The following is a 26,031-nucleotide window of genomic DNA, read 5'->3' on the forward strand; positions in this document are numbered from 1 at the left end:
GCTGGCGACGGCCCTGGAACCGAGATGTAGGTGCTGGGAGGAAAGTCAGAGCCTGTCTGCGCTCTCGGGTAGCCCTGCATTCCTCCGGGCAAATACTCCGGGCCGTATCACTCAAGGGCCATCTCTCCTCGCCCCAGGTCCCCGGGGTGGGCCCCGGGTCAGGGTCGCGCGTCAGGGCGGGCTCGGGGAGAGCCCAGCGGCTGAAAGTGCAAGGACCCGGGGAATCCCACGAAGCCACCAGAGCGCTTCTCGGCGGGGCACCCCGGGCTTTCCCCGCCGCCGGGTGCTCGGCGCCGGCCGAACGCGGACCCTCCCGCTCCGCAGAGCCGGAGCCACAGAGGGAAGCAGGTGGGTGTGGAGCCGGGCCCGCGGCCCGAGGGAGCCTCGGCGCGCCCGAGGAGAGGGAGGCGCCCGCCGAGGTGTGGGCGGCGCCCGCCTGCCCGCCCGCGCCCCGGCCGCGCCCTGGGTTCGGGGGCTCTGTCCCAGGCCGAGCGCACGGCTCCCGCGCCGCGAGGCCGAGCCTGGGCATCCCCGGCGGCGCCCGGTCGGCAGTACAGCCCGCCACACGGGCCCGCCGCCCACCTCGAGAGGCGCGAGCACCCCGGAGGAGGAGGAGGAGGCGGAGGCGGAGGAGGAGGAGGTGGAGGAGGAGGAGGAGGCGGCGGCGGCCGCTTCAGCCCGCGGGTGCGCGGAGCGCGGGAGGAGGCGGAGCGCGAGGCGGGGTGGCCGCGGGCGGGTGTGCGCGCCGGCCCGGCGCCCCCGAGCGCCCTGCCTCGCCTCCAGCGCCCAGCCTCTCCCCGGCTCAGCCACAGACACACACCCACCAAGCACCCGCCACCCTCCGCCCCCGCCGGCCGCCGCCGCCTCTCCGCCCGCAGCCCGAGCGAGCGGCAACTCTCCGGCCCGCGCGGCTCGCCTTCCCGGCTCCTTCCGCGCGGCGAGCTCAGCCCCGCTCGATTTTTCCTTTTCTATCCCAGCCCTCTGCTTTCTGGGCGGCGGCGGCGGCAGGGGGATGGGGGCCCGCGTGGGGAAAGGGGCGAAGATCGATGAAGATTATTGTTCTTTCTAAGGATACCTTAGCTTCCTCCCGCCGCCTCTCCGTTGAGCTTTCCTGCCAGAGACCGTGAACAGAGTCAGGGATGTAAGGAGAGGGGGAAAAACGCCAGGAGCTCCAGCCAGCCGGGGAGACCCTCCTCTCCGTGGAGGGGAGGGGGATTTCCAGCGACAGATCATTGGCGAAGGGGACCGTCGCAGGGAGAGGAGCCCCGGAGGGAGCGGGGAATCCCACAACCCTTTGTGGTGCCCGAGCCCGTGCCGCCTGCTGAGCGGGGTCTGTGGGAGCTAGGTAAGTGAAGGGGGCATTGCTGCTCCCCGAAGGGGTCTTCCTTTAAGAATGGATCATCGCGGGCAGCCTAGCCAGACTTGAGTTGCTAAAGGAATTGGAAACTGCCATATGGCGCCGAGTGGACTTAAAACACAAAGCTGAAGCTGACTTCGCCCTGAGAGGGTTGTTCGTGTAAAGGCTCTGTCCCCGTGGGGAAGGTGCTCCAGTGTTAGCCCCTGGAAAGGTTCAGAGCAGCCTGCCTGGGAAGGGATGGGGAATGTTATTTCTAGGAGACGAGCTCTTGTTGCCTTCTGTTCATTTGTTGGTAAATGCCACACTCACACGCACACACTTGTGGGACCGGATTTAGGGAGTGTGATGTCTCTGATGTATGAACAGTACTCAGAGCACAGAGACATGCATGCATTTTATCCTTCAAGAGGTGCGCGTTCTCCGTTCTGTAGCAAGGTTCCCAAGAGGGAGAACGAGTCTCTAAGGAAAGAGCTTCATGGCTGTTTCCAACACACTCTGCTAGGGGACTTGAGAATACAGTTGCCCTGAATGGCACCAAAAGACACCGACCATTTATTTCCCTCATCGTCTGCTTCCAGTGCTTAATGACCTTTTTCAAAATAGTGTGCCGCCTTCCATTTTCTCGAATTATAAGCACTTTTGTGTATTCATTCATAAAAATCGTCAGTGTGCAATATGCACAAACATGCCATTTATACACCATTTGTGACTGCCCAAGCGACATAATAATAGATACAAGATTGCCCTGAAAAATTTAGGATGCACAGATGTACACTGGGTTTATTTCGTGCAGGTTCAACCTTCCTTCTGATCAAGTTATGCAATAATGTCAATATTTTAAATAGCATTTCGCATTTCTGCTTTTGCACTGGTTTTTAGATTTTGTTGGGATTTGATTTTGTAAGCTCAGCTCAAAAGAGAAGTAGGAATTTGTAATTGTTATTAAATGTGTAGCATTGTGTGCAACAGTGGTCTCTTGGTATGTTTATCAATAACCATCAAGTGAGGTATTGCATTTCACAGGACAAGACAAGGATAAATTCTGGTCAAAAATCTAAAGGCCAACTTGTCAATACTGCGTAACTTGCAGGAAAGATTTTGAAAAAAGAGGGTAACATTTAAAAAATATATCTATGTATAAAATAAAGTTTTACTTTATTTCACTGTTTAGAGAGAGAGAGAGAGAGAGAGAGAGAGAGTGTGTGTGTGTGTGTGTGTGTGTGTGTGAATAAATACAAAGTTGTCCAAAGCTTACTTGTAAGACATGACTAGGATGGAGAGGCATCTAAATTAAAGAGTTCTTGATTCTTAAATTAACCAGTACTTAAGCAGTTGAGTAATTGGGCCCATTATGTATGTGTATGTGCATTTAATTGCTGCTAGAGGTGGTGTTTTTAATGTAGGGTGTAAAAAATGTGCTTTCTTGTGTGGCCGCGTAGACTTTCTGAGATTATTGAGGGTACAGTGTATAAATAACTTTCTTCTCCACTGAAAAAAAGTATCATCTTCACCTGAAAGAATGAATATGCCTCCACAAAGTAAATACTATAATCCCCTCCCTCTTGCTGCCAGGTTCAGACCAGTTGTTTACCACGAATAGAATTGTGTCTAATGTAGTCTTTTTCCTTTTCTGGCACTGCTCAGACTCTTGGAGAAAGGAGTGAATCAGTTGGCAGTTCTCTTTGCTTTCTTCCCCCTTTTAACCTTCACCATTCCTTCTGCACGGTGGTGCTTCCAGATCTCTCTCATACACAAACACACGCACCAACTCCAAAAAATAACTCCACTGCCTGCCTCTTTGAGAATTCTAGCATCTCTCTTTTCTTGCTCTCCTCTCTTTTTCCAAGTAGAACCAATCGGTGTGTCAGGTGAAACTATTTCCAATGTCACTTTTCTCCCAAATCCCACAGTTTAGCTGTGCAGGTATGCATGTTTACTGAATATTCAGATGGGGTTAGTGAAATAGGTCCTTATCTAATCCTTCCTGTTTGGCATTTAAAGATTCCTTGGTGACACCATAGAGCAACTGTGAACAGGGACCCATGCTTCTGATTTCCAGGATGGTGACAAAAGTGAGACAGCTAGGAAAATACAGTGGCAGGATATGCTTTCAGTCACACATTTCTTGGCAACTCAAAATAATATCTGCCCAGGTGTTTTTGCATACCTGCCTGCACATCTGTGGAAAATCTTCATTAACCATTGAAAAGAATATTTTTTTCTTGAATTTATATCTGGCATTTTGAAATGGTATTCTAGAGAGACTGGCATGTGTTGTATACACATTATGAAAGTGGACCAAATTACTGGTAAAATCTCAGAAAAATACAAAATCTATTTCATTCTAATCTAATGCATTTTTCTTGATAAATTATAAAGAAGTAATTAGATATTTGAAGTGTGCTATCCCTTAGAGACCAAATGCCTTAAAGTTGATAGGGCATTCTTCTCGTGTACATTTTAAGGTAAATACATAAAGTTTAAGATACTCTGTTTACTTCAGAATGTAATATGCTTTGGGATTTGCCTATATTCATCAAGTGGGTTTTGCATAAAATCACTATGACTGTTATTTTCACAAAGGCTTCACAGAGAAGAGTAGACATGCATTATAAGTGATATTTTTTGAGTTCAGTAGTTTTTCAGAGTAGTTTTTAAAGTAAGAGCTTATGACCTTGTTATTCTTGAAGTGATAAAAGTTTATAGAGCAGCACAGTCTGACATTTCCTGATTATATACTACAAGTATCTTCATACTCTAGGTCTGTAGCCCATTCTTGTTCCCTGGTTGTTTCCTTTTTGAGCTTCCTGAAGATATATTCCCACTGACGCTTTATTGCAAGCCCCAGCTTTCGGACTTGCTTTCGATCCAGTGTGTGGGATCAGAGGCTCCTTGGCCTGTATAAGCCAACCCCTACCGTGTTGTCTTTAAGGGAAAAGTACCTGTTCCTGTAGGTTAAATTGTACCTATCTCTACTGTGATTTAATGTCATGTATCTGCTCACTAACTCATGCATTAATTTGCTTATTGCTTATTAAGTGTGTATAAGGAGAAGAGTGCTTGATGAGAACCAGTACAAAACAGATAGAAAACATAATCCCTGTTACTCAAAGATTTTTTACAGTGTTGAGAATAAAACTTGAGTACTTAACTAGTTGAAGAATCACAGAATTCAAAATCAGGTATCTCTGGCATACACACATGCATTTAACAATTTGATACTTAATAAATTAATTAAGGCAAATTCACAAAGAGGATCATGAAAGTTTGTCACAGTCTATGCATTGGGGAATTACTAAAGAATAGTAATAATAACTTTTATTAAAGTGATTACATTTTAAATTGAAATTAAATTAAAACATTATTATAAATATTTCTATATTTTAATAATTTTGTTATTGTTTTATTTATATAAACAAAATGACTTTATTTTTACTCTTATTATTATAGTAAACACTTCAGCCAGGAAATGTTTTCAGTGTTTTACTGAAAAACATTAAATATTTTCACAACCACCATATAAGGCATCTATCACTAATACTTTTCATTACATAGATATGAAAATTCAAGTTCAGAGACTTTTCTTGTGTAAAGTCACATAGGAAGTAAATGGTACAGACTTGAACTCTGGCATTCTGGCTCTATTTAACCACTATGATATCAAGAAGTATTAAGTGTGATCCCAAACAGAATAAGTAAAGATGTTCACAGCTTCTAGATTTATTTGAAGTTCTATCTTCCCATTAAAGGATACCACTGTAGTTACGATTACAGGGATACTTGGAAAAGGTCAAAAGAAGGGACTTTCAGTAGGCAAAAATCTCAAAATTTTCAACTTAAATTTGAAATAAGAAGGTACGTTAGTTAGAAGCAAATCTTTAAAAGCTGGGTAGACTTCTATCAGAATGCTAAAACATTAGGAAATACTGCCCTTACAGTGACCACAGAGAGTAAAGCTGGATGAGAGAGATGACTGACTGGCCAATGTCTCTTTTTTATTTTTATTTTTTAATGTTTATTTATGTTTGAGAGAAAGAGAGAGACAGAGCACAAGCAGGGGAGGGGCAGAGAGAGACAGAGACACAGAAATCTGAAGCAGGCTCCAGTCTCTGAGCGGTCAGCACAGAGCCTGATGTGGGGCTTGAACTCAAAGACTGTGAGATTCATGACCTGAGCTGAAGTTGGACACTTAACTGACTGAGCCACCCAGGTGCCCCAGTGTGATAGTTTATTTTATTTTCACTTCCAGTTTCTAAAAACTTTTGTGAATTATTTTGAATAAAGTATTCTAAATATCTTTATTATTTTTAAATTACATATTCATATATTAAAAGAAAATTATTAGTTTTCAATATAATTTTCTTTTACCTGTGTCCCTATATTTTCCTCTGTAAGATCTACTGCCCATATATTAATGGAAATTGGAATATAGTCACTTAACAGGTTTACTTTCTAGTATATTGTCTAGAATGTGCTTATTTTACTAAGTGACAACTATAAAAGCATAATCAAATTATAAATTGAGATTTTCATCAAGAAAAGTTTATATAATGTTTGAGGTAAAGTTCTTTCTAAATAGCCACTGCTTCTGTTTTTGTGAAAAATACCATCGGGATTAAATTTGGGAGATAAAATGGCCAAATATTCCCTGAAGGATGCCCTATATTTAAATATTTAGATATATCCTCATGATTGGCATTTTCATTTTTCCCACAGATATTAGGTCTTACCAACTCAGTTGCATATTGTACAGACAGCTCTCAACCTACAATTGGCTTATAGCTTATAAGTTGATTTTATAGGTTTGGTTTTTTGGAACTTGTAATGCATTTAGAGAAAGAGTACTTTAAATGATGTTTAGGTCTCCAGACCAGTCCACAAATGCCCTTTTTAAAACCAGTAATCTGCCTGAAGTATGGTACTGTTAGTACTAAAAACATAACCATTCTGTATAGCAATATCCCTGGGGAATAATTTGATGTAAATCATATTTGTTGACTTCTTCTGCTGTGCAGGGCACTTTGGGGGTACAGAGGTGAACATAGTACTGCCTGGGTCTACAAGAAAGAGAGAAAATTGAGGAAGTTTGTACCTAACTCACTCTGACATTAGGCAGAATGAAGAAAGCTTAATAATATCGGTATAGGCAAAATTGTGAATAACTGATCCCAAGACCTATCGGGAGAGCCAGGGACTGCCTGCCTCCTTAGGACTCTTACTTGGTGTTTCATCTTCAGGGTATCTACTGAGCTCCTCCTCTGTGCCAAGCCCTAAGCTAGGTGTTGGGGACATAAATATGAATCAGACAGCACGCACTCACCGCATGCACACGCAGACAAGTAAATCATAACAAAATGTCATAAATGCTGTTGGCAGAACGGGATGGCAATTCAGTGGAGTAGTTGCCTAACAGAAGCGTCCCGAGAGTAAAAAAATGTGATTCCTTGAGTTCCTAGATGCAGTTATTCATGATTCTCTACTCAATCAGACCCAATGTCCCCTTCATGTAAGTAAGGTTTTTGTAATGTCCCTTTTACGTTCCTGAAATGGTATTTATAGATAATATAACCTGTCTTCACAAGTAATATTTAAAAAAAATCAATGCATTCTCTGTCTGTAATAGAAGGCAGAAATAAAAGGAAAGCAGCTTATGGTAAAGTTGTCGGTAAACCAATATGTGTATGCTCATGCAAGGCTACACTAAGATGTACTAAAGTAGTCAGATGCTTGCTACTTAAAATGCACCAATTTGGATTTGAGAGAAAATATTCAACTGAATATTGGTGACACTTTTGTATAGTTGGCATTTCAAAATAAGAATGAAGTAAATCTCTCCATTGAGTGTGACAGCTACATTTGCAAACATGTGGGTGTCCTGTATTAGTGAATGAGTTAACATGAGCAGCATTACAGTCAGTGACATGACTCTCCAAAATGGTGAGTGAATCTTGGTGAAGTTCCAAACATGGTAGTTCCTTTCCTAGAAAATTCCAATGTAGAAAATATTTTTTTGTACAACAGAGTTAAGATCTCGTCACAGATACCAATAGGCAAGTATTTCACGTACATATTTGTCTGATGAGTAGTGTAAAACTTCTGGGGGTACAGGACTTCTGTACATGTTATGGGGTTTCTTGCATTCCTAGGCCTTGCCTTCCAAATATTTTACAATTGTAGAAAGACCGGGTTCATCTCATTCCGCGACACTGATGATGGCTATAGTCTCCCTCTGAAGGAAGCCGATCTCATTCTAATGCATCACTGGGCTGTTTTGAAAAAGCAGGACTCTCTAAGTTTTTAGTAAGAAGATAAATTTAGAGACTGACTAAATAACAAAGAAAATAAACAGCAACAAAATCAAGCCATGTAGATAACTAAACAATGGAAACTTCCTAATAGTAGGCACAATATGTGAAGCTGCCTGATCTGATCATAAATGTCAGAGATACGTTTTCTATGTGGGAGTGTCAGACGAGACTTCACAGAGGAAATGACAAGTAAGCTCATTTTTAAGAGATGACTAAGCATTCTCCAGGGAGGCAATTGGAGAACATTCTAGGCGGAGGGAACAGCATTTGCAAAGCAGTGTCATAAAAAGGACTTAGCTGGTAATTGGGGTTCAACGTTGGCAGTGGCAGGGAAATGAGGGGAGATGAGGCTGAAGGTTGGAGATTAAATAGGAAAGGTGTTGTGTGCTGTGCTAAGTCACTTGGATTTTATCCTAAAGGACAGGCAGTGGGGGTTAACTACAATTTTAAATAGAGTGACATGGTCCACTTTATGTGGGGGATGGTCTCTGAGCCAGCATGAGGAAGACGGACTGTAAGAGGAGAAAAGATGGAACCCAAGGAGGCTGTTGAGGGATACAGGTAGGATAAGGTCCAGGACTTACCTTAACAGAAATGGCGAAGAAGAGGAGGGTCTGAATCCTCCATAGCAAACATGTGTGACCCAGGTGTCCCCAAGTCTTTCAGCTCCCATCCTGGGTTGGAATAACAGGAGTTGAGCCCCACTTTTTCTTCTTCAAGGGTCATTGTATTAGTTGTGGTAACTTGAGCTTCCGGAACAAAACTCCATTATTTACTCCATATTAATGGAGTAGAAGTTTATTTTGTGCTCATCTGACAGTCCAATGTGTGTGTTTTGTGCAGTGATGTGGCGACCCATATCCTTTCTAAGGACCAGGGATTTGGAGTTCTCTGCATCTAGCTGGCAGTTGTGGAAGAGAGTGAACAGAGAGAAGGTTTACCCAACAGGTGACACACCTGGCATGCATTCGCATTCTGTTGGGGAGAGAATCACAGCACTCCGTCTATGTACAAAAAGGGCTGGAACATCTAACCCCCGGCCAGTTAGCCACTCCCCAGCAACATTTCTGTATCATGGAACGAATAGCAAAATTTTGCTAAACAGCTGTACCCTCATATTTTGCCTCTCTGGCCACACAGAGGAAAACCTCAGCCCAAGGACACTATCTGAACCCCTCCTGGTCTTTGCATCCATCTCAAAGTCCAGGCTGTAAGGGTGATGTTAAGTCCTCCCCATTAAGTCTGGGTATGGCTCCTCATTGTCCGGAAACCTTTATACTAAAAGACAGGTTGTTGGTCTCCCATGGCATAATGATGGATGAGGTATAGAATAATTGCATTCAGAATTCCCACTTGGAAAAGGGAAGAATGGGCAATAAAGAGCAGTCATTGGCCCATGACATGGAAGAAATCCTACTGGACATTGCTAAAGACCTCCAGCCCTGGCAATAGGGGAAATTTTTTTTTTTTTTTTTTTTTGACTCTGGTTTTGCTGTCTTGGAATGACTCTTTTGTTCGTTGTTATCTGTATCCCTAGTCACCTCTGAGAGGTTCCTCCCTATCCAATATTCACCGTGGTCACACCCAAAATGGATGTTGGGAAGTATGCCCTTCTTGGGAATTATATTACCTTCTCAGCACACTTCTTGCTTGTTCAAGTTCAGATGCCTTACAGGTTTTTATATAATCACGGTTCTTTTTTGTTCTCCTCAGGCCAGGCTTCTAATTTCTTTGACAGTACAATTCCCTCAAAATCTTCATAGGTTTTTAATGTACGTGCTTTGTGTCAGTTACACTATTAACTACATTGAAAGTTCTTTCCTGTTCCTAATTCTTGAACCTGCTTCATTTCTTGGCTCATGTCTCAACCACTGTGTCTCAAGTGGTTACTTTGAGGTCATCTGAACAAATAGTCTTGGGTGGTTAGGTGACGTCCTTAATCAGATCTTTGTTGCAAGGCTGAGTCACTTAGCCAAACATGGGTATCTGTTATTCAAAGCCATTTTCAGTGTTCTTCCTCACTATTAGAGTCCCTGAAGCAATGTACTATTGCAGCTTTGTAGTCTTAAATTTCTAGACTTTGGCAATTCGCCCTAATCTGTGTCCTCCAGCCAATTCCTTCCTGAACTCATCCATTGTCTTGTTACACCTTTTGCTATAAGCAGTGAGAGGCAACCATCACAGAGTAGCATTCTGGCTCTTCCTAGCCATTTCCTCTAGAGCTATAGATCTGCTCTGTAAATTAGTGCAGTTTTGCCAGGGCCTAGCAGTGTTCCAGGCCTCCAGTCTTCTCTGTCAGTCTCCTTGCTGAAGCCCATGCCCCGTATTTAGATTTTTATAAAGGCAGCACCCACTTCAAGGTATTAGTTTCAGAATAAGGTGGGACAATGCTCGCTGCTGTAACAAACACTGAAATGTTAGTGGCTTGACGTAATATAAAAGTTTTCACTCACATATCAAATGGGGAGAGGTGTGGGGAGAATAGAATGCTCACATCAAATGGGGGAGATGTTTGGGGAGAAAGGGAGAATTAAAAAGGCACATCTAGTTCTTAAACATCTTGGCTCAGCAATGATGTCAGTAACACTTCTGCTTCTAAAAACTATTGAAAACTAGTCAGATGGCCCCCCCTAGATGCAGGGGGTGGAGCTGAGAAATGTAACCCCTGGCTTAACTGGTGCTTCCCAGTGACAGTTCTCTCCTGTAAAAATGAAGCAGAAATTTAGACAATTAGCCCATCTCTGCTGGGGGCATCTTCCTCCAGAATAAATTGCAAAGGAAAACGTTGAATTACATTGACTCTTCAGTTAATCTGTTCAATGCATAGCATCTCCCCACCTCATTCCTGTCTTCTTGTTGGCTCTCCACCCAGACTTCCAGGACTAGGAAGTCTTCATTCTGTAAAGTATCACTGGCTAAGGAGGCTGTTGTATGTAACAGGGTCTGGCTGATGCTTTGGGATAAAGGATGGTAATTCTACCATAGACAAAAAAACTAATTCTAATTGAGTGCTAGATGTCAATGCTTTTAGAAATGTCTTTACCATTTCTCACCATAGGGGTTTGCTCACCATCCCAGATCTCTCTGGGGCCCAGATACAAGCCATTTTCTAAGCTTTTTTCTTCCCCTAGGCTCTTCCTCACATCTTGTCATGTAGGATTGTCCCTGTATCCTCTCTCAAGGTGCAGTGGACTTCGTGTGCAAGTCCACAAAGGGACTTGCCTGTAATAGCCAAACAGTCCATTATGGTTTTTTTCCCCAAAACAAAGCAGCAGTTCTTTCTCTAAGAGGACTTATTGCTTTCTCATAGTCCAGCTGTCTCAAAATTGTAGCCAGCTTTTTAAAGACATGCACTTAGCAAATATTCATTAAGCACTTTTCATATATAAAGCACTCTTCTAGGTCACCAGGTTAAACAAAATTGGTCATTACCCTCTCAGGGCTTATAGACTATTTGGAAACAAACAAAAGCTCCCAGATCCCTCGCTAGTGGCAAGGGCAGCGAGTCTGTCCTGGGTCCAGACGATTGCAGCTTCTTTATGAACTCTTTGCAAAGGAAAGTGATAGGCAAAGGCAAGCCTGCTGGAAATGAAAGGGGGAGAGTGACACTTCTGGAGTGAGGAGCAGCATGTAGGCTGTTGTGTGCCAAAGTGGCGGAGTGGAGACATTATGCCGCCATTATTAGCCAGAGACACCTTTATGTTCTGCTTCCGGTCACCTGGTTTATTTTTTGTAGACTCCAGGACCTAGTTATTTGCTTCTTTTTCCACTCCCTCCTATCTTCTAGCAATGGGCACTCAGTCATGTCAGGGTAAGCTGGTCCAGAGAGGAAATCACCCAGGCAGGCACACTTGGCATCTGGAAAGAATAGAGAGAGAGAGCAGATGGCAGTCCAAGTGGGCAGGAAGTTAGACTTGTGGAATACTGGGGGAAGTCCTGGCCAAATTATGGGGAGGGGAGTCTGGGAACAGGCAGTATTTGATGGGGCAGGCAGGATTAGGAAGATCCAGCCCCGTAGGCTCAAATGCTATGGTTTATAGACACTTAAGAGTTTAGAAAGAAGTCTATTGTATGTAGCTAAGCAGGAGTCCAGACTAGTTTAGACATAGGTGTCTGGAGTCAGGAAAACTATGTGAAGATCACATTATTTTTAATGCAGGGTTTCAGGAACAATGGACAGGACCATTTCCTATGCCATCACCAATTGCCAAAACCTCTTTCTGGATTTCCACTAAAGCTTATTAACTGTACTCCTGGCTGCTTTCCTTGTCCCCTCGTTCCATTTTGCCCTTTGCTTTTCATTTTTTACAAAAGGCAAATCTAGTTCTATCACTCACCATCTACCTAAACCCTTAAATGATTTCCTGCTTTTCTTAGAATAAAGGCCTAAATCTTTAACTCGAGGATTACCATATTCCTTCTTCACTTTCCAAAACATCTCTAGTGTAAGGGTGTTGTTTAGAGAGGCTCTGGTCAGTCTGATCCCTGCCTGCCAGCCTCATTTCAGGCCACTCACCCATCATTGTCTGCTATGATTTCTGGCTTTCCTTTAGTTCATCCGAGGTGCCTGAGATTAGTTTCCACAAGGCATGGTTGTTTGGGCTACTCTCTCTTCCACCTTTTACCTACCTAACTGTTACTCATGTCTCTGATCTCAGGTCAAAAATCTCTTGGTCAAAGAAGTCTTCTTGGTTACTTCTTTGTGCCCAACGAATAGAGTGGGTCTCTCCATTATTCTCTTTCTTAGCACCCTATATTCTCCTTTGCAGCACTTACACCAATTCTAAATTGTGGGTCATTTTCTTGTGTCATTTTGCTGCGTGAGAATGCAAGCTCAATAAAGGCAGAGACTGACCTTATTCACTGCTTTCTCCATAGCACCTCTGCCGTGCCATGCACATAGTTGATGCTCATTGTTTATTTGTTGAGTCCCTGCGTGAAGGAATTGATAGAACCAGGACCTACGTCAGGTTCTAGGTCACAGAAGAGCACCAGGAGTGCTCTTACCAGGAGGTCTTACCAAGAACTTCTGCCTAGGGTGGAGCAGAGTAGGGCTAGAGGAGGATCAGCCTGATGATGAACTCCCTGCACTGTTTTACACTCACATTCTCTTCATGTGCTTCTTGACAGGGGCTAGAATGGTCCTAGAATCTGGGATGGAGCAGAGTTTGTAAGTCGAGGTTGGAGGCCACTGGTGGAATGATACAGACAAGCAAGAACATGGTACTTCCAGGAGAATTTCTCTCTCATCCCTATTTTCAGAACAAAACTCAGCTTCATAACTTCATAGGAGAGTTGTATAGACCAGTGCCTTCTGACAGAACTTGATGCGATGATGGACATTTTCCATATCTGTGCTCTTCAATTCAGCAGACACTAGCCATATAAGTTATTGAACCCTTGAAATGTGACTTATGATGCTGAGAAATTAAATTTTAAATTTAAATATCCATATGTGGCTAGTGGCTACCATATGAGACAGGGCAGGCCTGGATTATTATTAGCATGAATTACTTTAGGAAACACTAAGTTTCAAAAGCAATATGGTTTAAATTCTAGAAATACCCATTTACAACCAACATCAGCCTCCAACTAACCATATATAAACATGCAAACCATCTGTGGCATCCAATGCCTACTTTGATTCAGATGAGTATCTCCCAGGTACATCTGAGTGAAGGGATTTGAATGCACTATGACTTGTGTCCCTCCATTGGAATTGTTCTTTATTGAAGGCATTTCCTTCTTTATATGAAACTGTACAAAATATAAAGTATTATACAAATGTAGAACATTTTTTTTGTAAGTATCTATCTAATGTGACCTTAAATGCTTTCTCATGCCCACTTTTCCCAGACAGGATTATTTTTTCCTTCCTTCCTTCCTTCCTTCCTTCCTTCCTTCCTTCCTTCCTTCCTTCCTTCCTTCCTTTCTTTCTTTCTTTCTTTCTTTCTTTCTTTCTTTCTTTCTTTCTCTTTCTTTCTTTCTTTTTGTTCTCATCCATTTTTTTTTTCTCTATGTCTCCTTCCTCTATTCAGGTTTCTTCCTCTATTCATGTCTCCTTTCTAACCTCTAAAATGACACAGACACAACACTGTGTTCTTTAAACAAGTTCTTTACCTTTTGCATATTGATTTCTTTTCTTTTGTGCTTATTTAAAAGAGTTGTTTTTATCAGTTCAGATTATTAACAAAAAAACCATATGAAATGATAATAGCTCTTGACTTGCCAATTGATATATTTTTGGAGATTTGTCAGATATAATAACTTCAATATTATGTTACTGTGAAGTTTGGTGCTGGTTGCTTTTTTTTTTTTCCCCACAGTTGTCATCTAGATAACATTATAGTCGCTTTTAATCCTTTGAAAGTTCTCATGTGACTGGATCTCTTGAATTCTTTGTCCTGGTTTTCACAAATGAAAAGCCCTATCTTCCAGTAAGATAATACCAGAATGAGAAGTGGCTTTGAGAAGGCACAGTTCTGAACTATAGCAGTAAAGGAACATTTGAGAAGAGATAGTCCAGCTTTAGTTCTGTTCTCGAGTCTGTATGGCTTAGAACAAATGTGTCTAGGGGCTTCCATGTTAAATGTCCTCCGTTCATAAAATCACAATTATTAATTAGACTACAATTAAATATTAATTTACTTTTGAGATAAATGTCATTTTAAATTTGGAATTCTAGGTTTTTTTTTTCTTCTAAATCTGAGGAGAGCATTTTCATCCGGCTTTATAGAAAGAGCACACATAGATGCTATTAAAACGTTACTTCTTAAACTTGGCTTCTGGTTTCATTCAGGCCCAGCAAAATACTTAATAATAAACATGGTTTGTAATCACACATGTGCAGCTAAAGTAGAACATCATAGTGAGGGCTTTTCCTTTTTTCTCTTTTTGAAATTAGGGAACCATTTTCTTGTAGGCACTTTATAACTGGAACACAGTGTTTGATATAGTGCTCGATATATGTGTGTTGAATGAATTAATGAAATAATTCACTTAATGTCTTAATTCATTTAAGACCTCAAAGAACTTTTAAAATCGCAAATGGTGGCTAAGGCTGCAGCTTCTATAGATGAACATTCTGTTCTACAAAGCCCCATGAATTAAGACATCGGTGTCATTTGCTGGTATTTTATACTTTTCCCTTCCTTCACATCGATGTGTTTAAATTAGGTATAAAGCTTTAATTAGGTGCTAGTTAAAGAAATATTTAAGTCCATAATATTATCTGAGCCTATAAAACAGATGCTGAAAGCACAAATCCAAAAATTCTTGTAATATTCTTTACAGGCATCCTATGCGCCCCTTGAGAGCAGGGGCGTCCTTCCCCAGTTTTGTATTCCCTGCACTCAGTGTATAGTGATAGCCAAGGAACACATTGTTTTGGAAGGAAGGGAGGGAGGGAACAAGAAAGGAATAATGTATCTAAATCAGTAGGTGTTATTTGTAATTTATGATCTTTTCCCATTCTGATCATTACTGGAATAGTAGAAATTATAGATTTATGTTGTAGTCAGGATTCATTAATAATTAGGTTCAGGGCGCCTGGGTGGCTCAGTCAGTTAAGCGTCCGACTTCGGCTCAGGTCACGATCTCGCGGTCCGCGAGTTCGAGCCCTGCGTCGGGCTCTGGGCTGATGGCTCCGAGCCTGGAGCCTGATTCCGATTCTGTGTCTCCCTCTGTCTCTGCCCCTCCCCCGTTCATGCTCTGTCTCTCTCTGTCTCAAAAATAAATTAAAAACATTAAAAGAAATTTTTTTTTAAATAATTAGGTTCAACTCATCAGTATTTATAGGTTTAGCTGAGTATGAGATAGTTAGATTGCTCTTCACATTTTTTTCTCTTCCACCATTCTAATTTTATATTTATTTTTGGTGCCTTATGGTAGCAAGTTCTAGTAGAAAGAATATAGACTCAGGAACAAAAGAGTTGATTTCTAGCCCTGGTGCTGAATGGGCCCTGGGAAAATCATTTAAACCCTCTAGTGTTGCCCTTCCAAGTGCTATGAATTTTCTATTTTTAAAGCATCTATCTTGACCATAAATCTCAAATACTAAGGCTAATAACATTACTTTTGAAAGTCACTTACTAAAATTTATTTAGTTTTAAAAATTTAGAACCGCAAAAATAGTTGCCAACCCTACCATCTCTATGCATAAGAGAATATAACCTTTCATATCTTGGATACATGCCACCTAGGCCAAGGGACAGACATAATGTTATAAGAATTATTTGAGTTTTCTTCTTATTCTTTTTTTGTTTTTTAATTTTGGAGAGAGAGAGAGCAAGTGCATGAGTGCGGGGTAGAGACAGAGAGAGAGAGAGAGAGAGAGAGAGAAAGAAAGAGATCATCCCAAGCGGGCTCCAGGCCCGGCATGGAGCCTGACACGGGACTTGATCCCACAATGCTGGGATCATGACCTGAGCCAAAATCAAGAGTCAGATGCTCAACAGACTGAGCCATCCAGGCGCCCCTGAGTCTTCTTCTTCTGTATCATGCTAAATATGTTTCTCAATATTGGTTCTATGTTTTCATTTATTTATCATTCTGAGTCATCCAGAATCCTGCCATTCAAGGAAAATCTCCAGCCTATTAGGAGGTTAAGGACATGGGGTTTCCATTAAGGTTCTGCTGGGTTTGAATCCTGGAACCAGTACTCACTAGTTATGTCATCTTGAACAAGGAACTTATCTTTCTGAGCCTCACTTTCTTTATTTCTAAATGAAAGATAGTAATACCCATCCCTAGATGGGTTGAGAATTAATGAACATTTTCATTCTGAAAATTAAATTTAAGGGATAAGTACAGTGGCTGCATATAATAGTCACTCAATATGTGATAGATGATAAAAATGATAATTATTAACAAAATTCACAAAGCAAATGAGATCATAACTTTGGCTTTCCTTCAGATACATCTCCAAGAATATCCCTGCCTTCTAAGAAATACAGTTTCTGCTTATGGACATTTTGACCTTAAGCTGAAATAAAATCCAAATTGCAAATCTGGATTTTATAGCAATAGCTTATTGTATGCTGACATGCTCTTTGCCCATAATCCTGACTACATGAGGCTTGTAAAAGTGAAAAGGAGTGCTTTAAATATCACCATACCTATATCCAATATTATTGATTCATTTTTGGAAGAAAAGAAATTCAGAAAGTAATATAACAACATTGAACAAGAACTGGAAAAGGGGCTAAAAGTCCTTAATTTCATCATCCTTAAACAGACTACTCCTTTCAATGAAAACAATAGCTGTCCTTAATTTACGAATATTTTCACCTTTGCTTCAAAGTAGCATTCCTTATTGTACTATCACAACCATACTTTTTACGATTTTTCCACACCGTTTTCCAAAGTATTTATTTCAAGACTGTGTCATCTGGTACAAGTCGCATGAACTCAAGGCTTCAGTCAGTCCATCTGTGGTCCTGAGTTTTCACATTTTTATTTTAGAAAATGTTGATGGAACATGATTAATTCATTTTCCTCATCCAATTGTACTAAATTATATTATTAGCAGTGAATTTAACATTCTAAGTTTCTTAGATACTAGTAGGTCATCTCATCCATCTGCCTTACATTCTTACCATTAATTACTTATTATCATTGTAGCTCCCTAGCATTTTACACAACAGAGACACATGGTAGATTGAGAAAGGGGGCAGGGGCGAGGGGAGGGATATTTATAAAGTGCCATATGCGGATGGAAGCTTACTAAATGCTGTTTAATGATCCTCACTGATGACAAGGCTAGATGGGAAACATTAATTAAAGGGGATGTGGAGATCGATGTCTATAGTTCAGTGAGCCTCTTTCCTTTTCTACTTAACGCACAGAATAAAAACCAAGCATACGATTACTTATGACACATCCTGATTTTTTTTAAATTAGTTTCATTAATGAAGGATACCAGTGATTTGTTAGAAACTGTGTTTTCAGGCCAGAAGCTAGAACACATGACAGTATTTTGAATATGCACAGTCTGGAAAGGTACCTTTAGCTGTGGTTACACTGAGTATCCTCAGGTGGATTTTGGCCATAGTCTGCTTTGAGTCTGAAAATGTGGTCACCTATTCATTGTGATTTAAATAAATTGGGAGAGATCTCTGCCTTTCAACTTAAGCTATTTTCCCAACCCAGGTACTGTTCTTCTATTTCCATTACTGTCAGGGTATTCCTTTGAGTAAATTTTGCCTCCCTCATATGGTCTTCCCATGGCAGACTTAGAAAAAGAAAAGATCATTGTTGAAGGGTGTAAGCTCATCTTTTGAGAAAAAAAAAAATGGACTCACTAATTCCGATACCTTCTTTTCCCTTCTTTTCTCTTCTTTTATTCTTTTATTAGTGGAAATTCAATCACATTGGTTCTTTGGGCTTGCATATTTTTCTTAGGAGTGAGTAGTGTGAGCTGAGAAATAGAAAATTCACTTTTGCAAAATTTCAGCTTAAGAAATTGACAAGGGTGAACTTTTTCCTGTTCTTCATTTGTCCAGTGGGAAATGTAGATGAGTAATAGTTACTCAAATCTCATAGAATCATAAAATTTGAGTGATAGAAGGCACTTTGTGGCCATCTTCTCAATCTCTCAGCAGGGCAGGAATTTCTCCTGTGTGTACCTGACAGATGGTCACCTGGCTCTGCTTGAACATTATTACGAGGTCCAGTAGTGTTTTCAGGCAGCATATTCCAATTGGGACAGCAATAATTATTCGAGAGTCTTATTTATTTATCATTTCTTCCCAACATGTTTCCAGAAAATCTAGCTCTTGTCTGAACCCAGGCCTTGTCAAAATAGGTAAATAAAGGCCAGTAGAACTTCTAAACAAATTGGAAGTCACCAAGATAAACTGATGATGTTAACCAGAACGTTTGACCAAAAAAAAAAAAAAAAAAAAAGAAGAAGAAAAAAAAAGAAAAAAGGATAATAGTGCCTTGAAGTTCATTATTCACTCATTCATTCATTCTCTTGGATAGTCCAAACATTTGTTAAGCATTTGCGTACCAAAGTTGCAAATATCAATAAGAGATGTTCATTACTTTTAAGAACCCACAACCAAGAAGATATTTTCAGTTAAAGCTCACAACACCGTCTTCTCCACTGTGGTTTACATCACAGTTGTAGTTAGTTGCTTGTGTGTTTGTTTGTAGAATGCCTACCATGATGTCAGAGACTGTGCCTCAAGCAGAGTAGGGCACATGAATATCTGCTGGATGAATGAATAAAAAGGATGAATAAGCAAAGAGCTATGATACAATGATAAAAGCATTATAATATATAGGACAAACTTCTAATCCATTATAGCAGAATAGATTAACTCACCCTAGAACAAGATATTTGTTCTTGACCTTGAATAATGAATAAGATTTTCTCAGATGGAGGGGTACCTGGGTGGCTCAGTCAGTTAAGCATCCAACTTTGGCTCAGCTCATGAACTCATGGTTTATGAGTTCCAGCCCCACGTCGGACTGTATGCTGTCAGCGCGGAGCCCACTTTGGATCCTCTGCCTGCTCTCTCCCTGCCCTTCCCGTGCTCTTGCTCTTTCTCTCTCAAAACTAAACATTAAAAAAAAAGCGTTTTATCAGATAGAGAATTTGGAAAAGAGCATTTCATTCATGAAGGTCATATTGGATTTGGGGAGTGGCAGGTAATATGAGGTAGCTGGAATGAATATGGTTTTTAAATAAATGTTAAGTAGGGGCGCCTGGGTGGCTCAGTCGGTTGAGCGTCCGACTTCGGCTCAGGTCATGATCTTACGGTCCATGAGTTCGAGCCCCGCGTCGGGCTCTGTGCTGACCGCTCAGAGCCTGAAGCCTGTTTCAGATTCTGTGTCTCCCTCTCTCTCTGACCCTCCCCCATTCATGCTGTCTCTCTCTGTCTCAAAAATAAATAAACGTGGGGCGCCTGGGTGGCGCAGTCGGTTAAGCGTCCGACTTCAGCCAGGTCACGATCTCGCGGTCCCTGAGTTCGAGCCCCGCGTCAGGCTCCGGGCTGATGGCTCGGAGCCTGGAGCCTGTTTCCGATTCTGTGTCTCCCTCTCTCTCTGCCCCTCCCCCGTTCATGCTCTGTCTCTCTCTGTCCCAAAAAAAATAAATAAAAAACGTTGAAAAAATAAATTAAAAAAAAATAAAAAACGTTGAAAAATAAATAAACGTTAAAATAAATAAATAAATGTTAAGTAAAATATAAATCTAATCATTCACTTTTTCATTCAACTAATCTCATTGTGGCTCTACTTCGTGCCAGACACTTGGGCTACAATGGTGAATAAAATGAGACATGATCGCTGCCTTCAAGCAACTTAGAGTCTAATAAAGAAGATGGATATTAGTCAATAATCAAAATACTCACCCCAATAAATATGAAACGGCTGTTGTGACAAGTGCCACATGTAAAAGGCACCTAATTCTATATGTTCTTAAACTAGGGTTATTGCATAATCCAGGTAATTGGGGGATGCTATCTATGATGTGATTCTTGAATTGATTTCTGAAGGTGAAGAAGGGAGAGAGTAGAAGGTGTCCAAATTCCCTGCGGTACAAGGAGGGTACACATTAAAAAAATGAAAGGAAAAGCTAGAACACAGAGCATGAGAGGGAGCAAGGTACATGATAGAACTGCAGAAAGAAGTAGAGGGCAGACCTTGCAATCTTTGTATGTAGCTTGTCTTTATGTGGAGAGTGGGAGGCATGGAAGCATCTTCTACAAGAGATGACTCCAGTCTGCTGGTGTTGGGGCTGCAGTGTACAGGACTGACTGAGGGGTCCGGAGGTGGTTATCATGAAAACTGGCACTAGGAAAGCAGAGGCAATGAAAAAACGATTCTGCGAAGTTCAGCTTTCTTCATAAGAATAGAATCAAGTTGCCTGGCTACAGCCATTACCCTTTTAAGGGTACCCTTTAAATGAACAATATATAGGAAATAACACATCTCAACTTTTAGTGGAGTTTGAATCAATATTTTGACATGGAGGCAGACAAAGAAATAAAAGCTTTTAAAAACTTTGTCTAGAAGGTGGAAAGCAAAGAATAATGAGGCGGGACGTAATGGAAAGAGACTTATGTAGGCATTTATAGATCTGGATTCTAGTCTAAATATAGCAACTACCAGAGAGAGATCAACCAAGTCACATGACCTCATTGGATCTCAGATTTGAAACCTGGAAATAAAGAATTGGACCAGATCATATACAAGCTCCCTTCTGCCACACTTTGTGATTCTAGTCTCCCAATATGAGGGGATATAAAGTATGGTATAATGTTTAGGCCATAGAGACTCATCTCAAACCAGACTTAGTATTTGAGCTCTTAATAAAAACCACATTGCCTGTAATGTGTTTGATTAGGGAGAAGTAAGGGAGTGGAATGTAATTGGAAAGTGTAGTTTTGCTATTAAATGGAGCTCAACTGAGAGAAACATCCCTTGTCAAGAGTGTTACTAGTGAACGTTCCAGACCAATCATTACATGATCTAAAAGCTAATTTTGATGGAAGAAACCTAACAAAATGTTCAAATCCTATCCAAATTGCATGAACATTTTTTTACTTGGTTTTATAGAGGCTAAATCTAACTTACAGATGCCAAACACCCAGATGGCATATGAAATTTAAGTCCGTCACCCAAACTGAAGATTGCATCATGCACATGGAACAGCAGGTAGCAGCTGAAGTTTGTGATTTTTATCAGGAGGTCACAGGGTGGCCCAGCCTCGTTTTTATTTCTTTCAGTGGCACGACACCAGTGGTTTCTCTGTTGGTTGCCCTTTTTATTTTTCTCATTGCCTTTCATCTTATTTATCCCCTTCACTGCATTGTGACTCTGGGAAGACTTTTGCAGGAGGAAACATTTAAAAGGACACATCTTGGGCCCCAACGTAAAGGGCACTTTTACTTTCATAATAGTAAATCTTCCACCAGCTGAATGGCTGAATGCGCCGATGAAAGTTTTAGCCTTTTTTGTGTGTTTGGAAATAGAGTGAAAATTTTCAAGCCACAGCTATACCTTGTAGTTTATAAGTGATCCAAGATGCATTATAATAACAGTGCTATATTTTTCAAAGTAGGGAAGCATTTTTTTTTGTCAGCTATGTCTTATAAAAAGCCATATTTTCTAAAGGCAAACCTAGTGTTTTACTGTCTAATTGTAGCAAACATATATATATATATGGGATCTAATTATTTAAATAGTTCTCAGTCCTGATGAAGAAAAATCATATTATGTCTCTAAATAAAATAATTTATTTATAAATTTGGTTATTCAGAGACATCTGTGCTATTGAAAGATGCTCATATTGCATATTCTACTTATTACTTGTCTTTTCCCCTTCTTACTGCAACACAATGCTTCCTCTGACCACTGAAAGCAAAGCTTTTATGATTTTGTTTGAGTGTATCTAAAAAAAGCATCGGTTATATCAAGGATAAAAGTCCTGGATTTTTTTTAAACTAAGGACTAAAGAGTTGTGCTTAAGTCGAGGAACATACTGATATTAGCAGCTTTTGATTGCAGGAAAGAAATGCCACCTTTCACCATTCTGATGACAAGGACAGTGTTTCAGTTATTAGTAGAACTTGACATATTAAAAACCAATGAACACCATGAAATTCATTAGTATTTCTGGCCAGGTTCTAAAGTAGTTCAGCAGGTTTGTTGAATTTCTTAGGACAGGTGAGCTTCTAGGACCTTACTTTAAAGTACTATCTTTCTTAAATAAATTTGATTTACTTTTAACTTGTTATAATTTTATTTTTCATTAGTAAATCCTGGAAATACTTTAAAAATTTTCAGCAAGTTCTAACATTTTTTTAAAAAAGAAGCATTGATGGGGGTGCCTGGGTGGCCCAGTCGATTAAGCATCCAACTCTTGATTTCAGCTAAGTTCATGATCTTGCAGTTCATGAGTTCAAGCCCTGCATCAGGCTCTGCGCTGACAGTGCAGAACCTGCTTGCGATTTTCTCTCTCTCCTCTCTTTCTGCCCACCCCCCACTCACTCTTGCTCTCAATCAAAATGAAATAAACTTAAAAAAATAAATAAATGAGGGGCGCCTGGGTGGCGCAGTCGGTTAAGCGTCCGACTTCAGCCAGGTCACGATCTCGCGGTCCGTAGTTCGAGCCCCGCGTCAGGCTCTGGGCTGATGGCTCAGAGCCTGGAGCCTGTTTCCGATTCTGTGTCTCCCTCTCTCTCTGACCCCCCACCCCCCCGTTCATGCTCTGTCTCTCTCTGTCCCAAAAATAAAAAAAATAAAAAACGTTGAAAAAAAAAAAAAATTAAAAAAAAAAAATAATTAAAAAAAAAAATAAATAAATAAATGAAAATAAAGCATTGATTACATTTTCAACTAATATGGTGCCTTTCTCTTTGGATATCTACTACAAATTACAAATCCACTTTGTGGCTCTCTGAAACAGAAATAGCCGTTACAAAAAAAGATGCATTTACTACTTAACACCATACATGAACATTGGAGAAAATGCTTTAGAGCATTTAGAGCATATATAGAGAGTGATTTAGACTTTAAGGTCGCAGAGCTATTGTGTGCAAATGACTGCTCCATGTGTATTAGCAACACAGAAATGAAATGTTAAACATCACTTAGAACTTTAGAAAGATTTGCTTTTCTTCTTCACAGGATCACACATAGGACTTCTCCTGCCTTGCTACCCTGAGGAAGTGTCAAGTGTATGACATAATGGTAGTATTTTTGAGAACACAGTTACCCCCCCACAGCCACAACCTGGAGTCTAAAGCTGTAATTACAATGCCATGATCAGAAAGTTGTGTTTTAGGTTTGGCCCTGAACGGGTGGCAGTATAATTTTACGCTGCTGGTAAGAGCACAGTGCAGCTGTGCAAAACGAGAATGTTTGTTGTTGTTTATTGTTTAAAGAGTCGCTTTTTTCTCTAACAGACTAATGAAGGGAATTTTAGTACATTTGCACTGGTCGGCTGATTGTTGCAAGCTTGACTTTCAGTTGATCAAATGAGGTGAAATCAACAAACTGCCAAAAAAAAAAATTCACTTAGATTTTGCCCGTGAAATAAAAATGTCTTCAGTTTCTAACGTAAGTTCTATACAATGGCCTAACATCTATATCGTTTAAACATTGAATTATTACATTTTATATTATACTTATATGCTAACTTTAATTAGATGATTAATTTTTATGGAGTAAAATTATTATGATAGACATAATTTCACTTATAAAACTAAATGTGAAAAAAACATCGCATCATATCCATTTTAATTAAAATAAATAACCTAATAAAATTAAAAACCTAAATTCTTTAAGCTCTTAAGAGCATCAAGACACAGTACCTAACCCAGAGGGAACTGGCAGGTTCATTGTGAGAAGTAAGATAAGTATAGCAGAAAAGAATGTAGATGAAAAATGAAAACTCAAAATATAGAAATTTAAACACTAAATAAAATACGTGAAACTTTTATGATGGTCTGAAGGTATTTTCAACCTCTGGTAAACATGAAAGAGTTCTTGAAATATGGAGATGATGTTTTTTTTTTAAAACTTTTTTTTAAGAAGCCGGGCAGGAAAAGTCTTCACTAACTCTAAAGTAGTATGATGTGTTTACTTTTAGCTAAACTGAAGATGGTGATTGGAGCAGAGGGTGGTGGAGGTCATGGAATCATAGCGGGAGGAAAGATTAGCCAAGTGTCATAGGATATTAATGACTTGTAGGCATAAAATGACATTGTTTAGTGGTGGAAACAAGTCCAACCAGAAAGATGAGGGGGAGACAGAAGGTCAGCCCAACTGTACCCAGCGGTCCTGAGCCTCAGAGCAGAGCCTTGTGCAGTTTCATACAACTTCCCATACAAAGCAGCTCAATTTAGATGTTCTTCTGGATACAGATGTGGCATTTTCAGCTCAGGAGGATTTCATATTAAGGAGATAGAAACAAGTTTGCAAATATAGTAAAACCTTGGTTTGCAAGCATAACTTGTTCTAGAAACATGCTGGTGATCCAAAGCACTCCTATTTCAAAGTGAATTTCAAGAACCGTTGGCTCAGCTGTGATCACGTGATGTTGTTTAGCTTCACGTCCAGCTGGTAATACAAGACATTATTTTTTTCATCAAGTTAAAACGTGTTAGAAATGTTTGCTCATCTTGCAGAGCACTCGCAGAACAAGTTACTTGCAATCCAAGGTTTTACTGTATATAGTCTGGTTTTGCGGTTGGTCAGAGGATCTGAGGGAAGAAAAAGTGAGGGAACAAGACTGGAACAGCGGGAGAGGAATGGAAGAAAAAGATAAGCAGCCCGTGGGGAAACAGAGACAGGAAAGTGGGAGGGAAAAAGTGCAGAGAAACAAAGAGAAGGGAGAATGACAGGCACGCGAGCAAACAGAAAGGCTCAGTGCATTTCAGAGGTACTGTGCTCTGCACTTGACTTGAACTGTAGGCTCCAAATGCCACCATTTGTTTTGTACTGTTATTCTGAAAGCTTGATGAATTCAACACCATTCACAGCTCTTCAACTGCTTGAGAACTTCTGTCCTCGAGCCTCCACTCCTCATCAGGCAACAAGCAGAACATTCTGGCTAGGGAAAAGAAAAACTTAACCACTGTAACAGTAATCAGAGTCTTCCGAAAATTAAGTCTTAAGAAAATCAAATCAGTGGGTCACATTCTCTCATCCTAAGCTGCTCTACCCCTGCTTTGAAGATGGGGCATTGAATTTCAGCTGTCTTTTATGGTAGGATTTGCAATCGACACTGGATTTCCTATAACAGAAAGATTTTGAACTGTAAAAAAAGATATTTTGAAATATGTCTTATGATCTCCCTTCACTTGAGACATACAAACTACAAAAAGGAAATTCACTGTAAATCATGTGTGAAATTAGCTGAGAAAAATGGTAACTGTGAAATAACATTTATACGTTTAGTAATGCCTTTTACGAGATACGTACGTTCCACTAAGCCCCTGACCATGAACATGAGATGTTTGTATCAGTGTTGGAGTCTGTTCTCACTCTTTCTGGGAAACCTCCGATTCTGATATTCTAGTCAGTTCCAAAACTGTTTATCTTTTTCATATTAGTGTAAGACATGATATTTCAGAAAGAGTAAATTCATTTTACCTTTATTTGTAGCCAGTTAAAAACGGATTAGCCTTTGTGTATTATTCATGTGGTCTGTTCACATAATCTTTATGGATTGCTGAGATGTCATTGCATTTGCCACCCAGTTATTTAATGCAGAACAGACATTCCGATTTGCTACCGGAACTGCCCATCTCTAATATTTTTAATTGTTTTCCCTGATCCTAATATTGTTGCTCAGTTTTTTGTATGTGTGTATATACACATTCTTTTGTCACCCGAGTACACGGTTTGGGC

General features: G+C 40.4%; 1 protein-coding gene across 1 annotated transcript in view; it reads left to right on the forward strand.

The window, feature by feature from the left end:
* The first annotated feature begins 668 nt into the window (after nucleotides 1-668).
* Nucleotides 669-26,031, forward strand: part of KCNB2 (potassium voltage-gated channel subfamily B member 2) — a 387,255-nt gene continuing 361,892 nt past the window's right edge. The window contains exon 1 of the mRNA XM_058699829.1: nucleotides 669-1,345. The gene's annotated coding sequence lies outside the window, so the exon portion shown is untranslated. The remainder of the gene's footprint in view (nucleotides 1,346-26,031) is intronic.

Source organism: Neofelis nebulosa, chromosome 14 (genome assembly GCF_028018385.1).
Source record: "Neofelis nebulosa isolate mNeoNeb1 chromosome 14, mNeoNeb1.pri, whole genome shotgun sequence".
In the NCBI taxonomy this organism is placed as follows: Eukaryota; Metazoa; Chordata; class Mammalia; order Carnivora; family Felidae; genus Neofelis; species Neofelis nebulosa.